The sequence below is a fragment of the Bos grunniens genome, chromosome 15 (genome assembly GCF_055505025.1).
Source record: "Bos grunniens cultivar Pamir isolate PY7600 chromosome 15, Bosgru_T2T1.0, whole genome shotgun sequence".
Classification (NCBI taxonomy): domain Eukaryota; kingdom Metazoa; phylum Chordata; class Mammalia; order Artiodactyla; family Bovidae; genus Bos; species Bos grunniens.
The window spans coordinates 82615497-82622491 of NC_141179.1; positions in this window are offsets into that span (position 1 = coordinate 82615497).

Sequence of the window (6995 nt, forward strand, 5' to 3'; positions counted from 1 at the left end):
TTTACTAAATGAGATATATTGGCATCACAAGTCAGACTTTAAAAACTGATACAGAATATTCATGTAACAAAATAGGTTACTGCAATTTACTTCATTTCACTACAATTGTATCAAGGGGAATATACTTGATCTAACAACAGAAGTTTTAATATATCATGTTCTAAGCTCCTTATTGCAAAATTCAGACTTATATTGAAGAAAGTAGGGAAAACCACTAGACCATTCATGTATGCCCTAAATCAAATCCCTTACGAATATACAGTGGAAGTTACAAACAGATTCATGGGCTTAGATCTAATAGACTGAGTGCCTGAAGAACTATGGGCAGAGGTTCATGACATTATATACGAGGCAGTGATCAAGATCATCCCCAAGAAAAACAAATGCAAAAAGGCAAAATGGTTGTGGGCCTTAAGAAGCATCACTACGAACAAAAGTAGTGGAGGTGTTGAAATTCCTGCTGAGCTATTTCAAATCCTAAAAGATGATGCTGTGAAAGTGCTACACTCAATATGCCAGCAAATTTGGAAAACTCAGCAGTGGCCATAGGACTGGAAAAGGTCAGTTTTCATTCCAATCTCAAAGAAAGGCAATGTCAAAGAATGTTCAAACTACCACGCAATTGCACTCATCTCACATGCTAGTAAAGTAATGCTCAAAATTCTCCAAGCCAGGCTTCAGCAATATGTGAACCGTGAACCTCCTGATGTTCAAGCTGGTTTTAGAAAAGGCAGAGGAACCAGAGATCAAATTGCCAACATCCATTGGATTATAGAAACAGCAAGAGAGTTTCAGAAAAACATCTATTTTTGCTTTATTGACTATGCCAAAGCCTTTGACTGTGTGAATCACAACAAACTGTGGAACATTCTTAAAGAAATGGGAATACCAGACCATCTTACCTGCCGCCTGAGAAATCTGTATACAGGTCAAGAAGCAACAGTTAGAACCGAACAAGGAACAACAGACTGGTTCCAAATTGGTAAAGGAGTACATCAAAGCTGTATATTGTTATTCTGCTTATTTAACTTATATGCAGAGTAAATCATGAGAAATGCTGGGCTGGATGAAGTACAAACTAGAATCAAGATTTATGGGAGAAATTATCAATAACCTCAGATATGCAGATGACACCACCCTTATGGCACAAAGTGTAGAGGAACTAAAGATCCTCCTGATGAAAGTGAAAGAGGAGAGTGAAAAAGGTGGCTTAAAACTCAACATTCAGAAAACTAAGATCATGGCATCTGGTCCCATCACTTCATGACAAATAGATGGAGAAACAGTGGAAACTGACAGATTTTACTTTGGGGGGCTCCAAAATCACTGCAGATGGTGACTGCAGCCATGAAATTAAAAGATGGCTGCTCCTTGGAAGAAAAGCTATGACCAACCTAGACAGCATATTGAAAAGCAGAGACATTACTTTGCCAACAAAGGTCCATCTAGTCAAAGCTATGGTTTTTCCATTAGTCATGTATAGATGTGACATTTGGACTATAAAGAAAGGTGAGTGCTGAAGAATTGATGCTTTTGAACTGTGGTGCTGGAGATGACTCTTGAGGGTCCCTTGGACTGCAAGGAGATCAAACTGGTCAATCCAAAAGGAAATCAACCTTAAATACTCTTTGGAAGGACTGATACTGAAGCTGAAACTCCAATACTTTGGCCACCTGATGTGCAGACCTGACTCATTGGAAAAGACCCTGATGCTGGGAAAGATTGAAGGCAGGAGGAGAAGGGAACGACAGAGGATGAGAGGTTGGATGGCATCACTGACTCAATGGGCTTGAGTTTGAGAAAGTCCAGGAGTTGGTGATGGACAGGGGGGCCTGGCGTGCTGCAGTCCATGGAGCGACTGAACTGAACTGATTCTTCAATAGCCTCAGAGGATAATAGGAAACATGTTCAGTTGCTCAGTCATTTCCAACTCTTTTGACCCCATGGCCTTAGCCTGCCAGGCTCCTCTGTCTATAGGATCTCCCCGGCAAGAATACCGGAGTGGGTAGCCATTCTCTTCTTCAGGAGATCTTCCAGACCAAGAAATCAAACCTGGGCCTCCTGTATTTTGGGCAGATTCTTTACCATCTGAGCCAGATCTCTAGGTCAATAAGATACACAGAATGTATAATTCCAACACAAAGGGCTACTGTAGAAAATCCTGTAGAAAGAATAAAGACATCCAGAGAATAAACATTAAAAGTGTGATTCCAAGCTAGAGACATCTGGATGCACAATCCTGCTCCATCCTGTACTAGATGACTGACTTTGGGTATTGCTCAATATCATTTGTCCATCAGTTTTTCCTTGAACTCATTATCAAACTGGAGTGACAATTCAAACTGGCATGGTAGGCTTTTACACACTATGACTAGGACAGAGTTATTTGTTTCTGTATTGATTAAAGGAGTGGATGTTATAATCGAGGAATTGCAGATAACTGTAAATCAAACATCCTATATCCTCACTCACTCCATTTGCTTCTGCTCCAGATCGCTTCCACTGTCATATTACATTTATGCCTTCCTCTAATTTTCACACAATATTTCTCCTCTACTCAGATAGTGGTGGGCACAGCTATACTGAGAATTAATTAATTTATTCTTCTGAGTCATCCTGTGTATTAGCTAAGGTTTCTGAGCCTCAGCTTCTCCATATCTAAAGTGGATACAACAATATTTCATGGCATGTAGTAGGATTCAATCAATGCAGATAATCTTACAGTTAGAAGATAGTGATGGACTCTATCAAGGGACTTAATATGTTCAGTTGCTCAGTCATTTCCAACTCTTTTGACCCCATGGCCTTAGCCTGCCAGGCTCCTCTGTCTATGGGATCTCCCCAGCAAGAATACTGGAGTGGGTAGATGCATTCCAGTGGAGTGGAATTATACATTCTATGTATCTTATTGACCCAGGGCTCTGGCTCAGATGGTAATACGTAAGGTCCGAGGTTAAGGAAAGCTCTCATGTTGAGAATGAAATGTGGGATACTATAATTTCACCCAATTCATATTCTCTGCATTTGTCTCATTAACCTATGCAATAGATGATGGTGTGGAGCAAGGTGGTAGGGAGAAAGGCAAGGAGACATTACCAAACTCTAGATATATTTCTATAAAGTAGAGCTTGCTGGAGTTTAGAGAGGATATTAGAGAAAGAGGGAAAAATGATTTCATTTGTTTGTATGAATCGTGAAGGGAATGGAGTAGAAGAAGCAGATGTTTGAGGAAGAGCAAGAATGATGATTTCAGATTAGTCATGGTGAGTTGGAGATTCTTCTTGGCCATCTAACTTAGAAGGGCTGCATAAACAATTGGACTGGTTGCATCAGAATTTATTAATTCTAATTATATTGGCTATTTGCTACTTGTTTAACCTTCATATATCATATTAAATCCACACATCTAACTCAGACCATTAAAGGAAAGAGTTTAGAGAAAAAAATCAGAGTATGATAATGTTACAAATTTAAGAACATGGAACAATAAAGCATTAAGAGGAAAGTGAGAATGAAAATTGTCACCACAGAGATGGCTGCGAGGGAAGCCCTGCCCCAGGACACAGATTTCAGGTGGACTAGTTGGTAAAGAGAAGGCAATGGCACCCCACTCCAGTACTCTTGCCTGGAAAATCCCATGGAGGGAGGAGCCTGGTAGGCTCCAGTCCATGGGGTCGCTAGGAGTCAGGCATGACTGAGCGACTTCACTTTCACTTTTCACTTTCATGCATTGGAGAAGGAAATGGCAACCCACTCCAGTATTCTTGCCTGGAGAATCCCAGGGACAGAGGAGCCTGTTGGGCTGCCATCTATGGGGTCACACAGAGTCGGACACGACTGACGTGACTTAGCAGCAGTTGGTAAAGGGAGCGTCCAGATATCCTGGTTATGCTGATAAATGTAAATCCTTCTGTAAATTCCAGAAGGAACAGTAGAGTGATTTCAGGATTTGGGCAGGAGTGGCTGCTGGGTTTAGAAAGAGGGATATGAAGAGATGTGGACATTATTTAACAGGAGTTTAGGGCTGACTTGAATTCCTCAGCTTGGTGAATGACACACCAGTAAAGAGAATCAGGAGATTAGTCCTCAGGTCTAATCTCTAGATTAGATGGTCTAGAGGGTGGCAATCAGGCTAGGAGGTTGTGGGGGGAAGGGGAGGGTGAAAGTCTTGACAGGAGCCTGCAGCTGTCCACTCCATCTTTACTCCTGCTGCTGGTGGTAGGGGGGCCACTGGGGGGCATTATCATTCAGAGAAGACACCCTCTTGGTTCCTACTTACCTTAATCAATACTCATATTAGATGTCCCCCAAATCTGGGGGTGGGGGTAGAATGTACTGAAAGCATTTTATTTTATTTTTTTTTACCATCTTTCTTCTCAACAAAATGAAGAAGGGAGTCTTAATCCTGCACTTTCCTACAGGGAAGAAAAAATAGTTTCAAGCACATTCCTGTGTTGACATTAATCTACTGAAAAGGTAGAATTATAAAATGTCTTTAAATCACGTGTTGACATTTTAGCAATCCTTTTTACATTTTTTTGTTTGATTGGGCCACCACATATTGGATATTCAGGACATAGTTTAAAAGGGTACAAGATGTTCTGTGCCCTTAGTACAATTCAAATTTGTTCTTCAAAGAATAACATGAGTTTCAAAGCTTCCACGAAGTCTTCAAAAACTCCTTTCTAAAACTGCTGCGGCTGCTGCTAAGTCACTTCAGTCGTGTCCAGCTCTGTGCGACCCCATAGACGGCAGCCTACCAGGCTCCTCCCGTCCCTGGGATTCTCCAGACAAGAACACTGGAGGGGGTTGCCATTTCCTTCTCCAATGCATGAAAGTGAAAAGTGAAAGAGAAGTCGCTCAGTCGTGTCCAACTCTTTCTGACCCCATGGACTGCAGCCTACCAGGCTCCTCCATCCATGAGATTTTCCAGGCAAGAGTACTGGAGTGGGGTGCCACTGCCTTCTCCGCTAAACACTGCCATTCTGTTATAACCTATGGAGCACCACTGGTCACTTTGTTACTTATAATAATTTGTTTTGTCTTAATCTAAGCTGTATCTCACATATAGGACTTCAATACTATATAAGCAGATGTACAAACTTAAATAATGAACTATGGTAGCTAGAAACGACTGAGCACTTTCTATGTTCAGGGAACCTCATGCATGCTATACCTCCATTGATTTATCACCCAACCATGTGAGATATTATTCCCATTTAACATATGGGGAAACTGAAGCTTGCTGACAAGGAGTTACATAACGAAGTCCATTAAACCATCTAATAGCAGAGCTGGTATTTGAAATAACGTCATTTTGAATCAAAGCTTGAGATTTTGAACACTAAGAAATATTTTCCTTATATTTTATATGTAATCTCTTACCCCAGCCCTGGGCACAGAAATGTTATTCATTATATTGGCCTATTCATGAATGAATAAAGAATGCTGAGCTCCAAAGAATCGATGCTTTTGAACTGTGGTGTTGGAGAAGACTCTTGAGAGCCCCTTGGACTGCAAAGAGATCCAAGCAGTCCATCCTAAAGGAGATCAGTCCTGTGTGTTCATTGGAAGGACTGATGTTGAAGCTGAAACTCCAATACTTTGGCAAACTGATGGGAAGAGCTGACTCATTGGAAAAGACCCTGATACTGGGGAAGATTGAGGGCAGGAGGAGAAGGGGATGACAGAGGATGAGATGGTTGGATGGCATCACTGACTCAATGGACATGAGTTTGCATAGGCTCTGGGAGTTGATGATAGACAGGGAAGCCTGGCATGCTGCAGTCCATGGGGTTGCAAAGAGTCAGACACGAGTGAGCGACTGCACTGAACTGAGCTGATTCATGAATGACTAATTTATTGAGTGTGTTGTTCACAAGTAATGTGGAGAAATAAAGAGCATGGACTTTTGGAATCAAATATGCAATTAGCTGTTGGGAATTTAGCTAATATACTATCTTTCTGAATCCAAGTTGAGTGACAAGGACTATATCCACACGTTTACAATCAAATTCCTTTCCCCTCTATCAAGAAAGAAAAGGAAAGGAAAGAATACCTCTACATATGTTTGAAAGTTACATAAGTTTTGAGTAACCCTAATTAATAAGCCACATAAAATGCTAGAATTTGTTCAGTAATTCATCCAACATTCATCTTTCTTCAGCTACCAAGTCCTTACAATACATGAGGTCTAGAATGACATAAAGGACATATTCCCTGGTCAGAAAGTATAGAAGACCAAGAGAAACATATAAAATGTTGCTTATTTCAGATATTCCTATTTTTTTATTCCCAAGCAGAGAGCATTGCTTTTGTCTTCAAGCTAGTGGGATGGTACCATGGTCTCATTTATTTATGCTATAGTTCACTAGCCAGTGGATCTAATAATTAATCAATCTAGGTGCCTAATACAAGCAAATATTCAGAATAAAAACTAAAGTCCAGGCTCCCTCATTCCCATAAATTCTTCATTCTGATGTGATTTTTACACCTCTCCTTTCAGTGCATGTTTATAGTTGGTCACTTAGCCTGGGTCCCCTTATCTTATTCTCTCTATTCCTTCTCTTTTTCATTAATGTTGTTAAGTATTCTCCAAATTATAATAAAATTTCAAATTGTGATCCAATTTGATACTTTTAAAGAATTTGGGATTAGCCAGCATAACTAACATTACTCTGTGTGACCCCATAGATGGCAGCCCACCAGGCTCCCCCATCCCTGGGATTCTCCAGGCAAGAACACTGGAGTAGGTTGCCATTTCCTTCTCCAATGCATGAAAGTGAAAAGTGAAAGGGAAGTCACTCAGTCGTGTCCAACTCTTCCTGACCCCATGGACTGCAGCCCACCAGGCTCCTCTGTCCATGGGATTCTCCAGGCAAGAGTACTGGAGTGGGGTGCCATCGCCTTCTCTGATAGCTAACACTACCATACTCCAAAAGAGGAAGCTAAAATTGAGAAAGGGTTAACAATTTGTCCAAGGTCTGCAAGCTCAT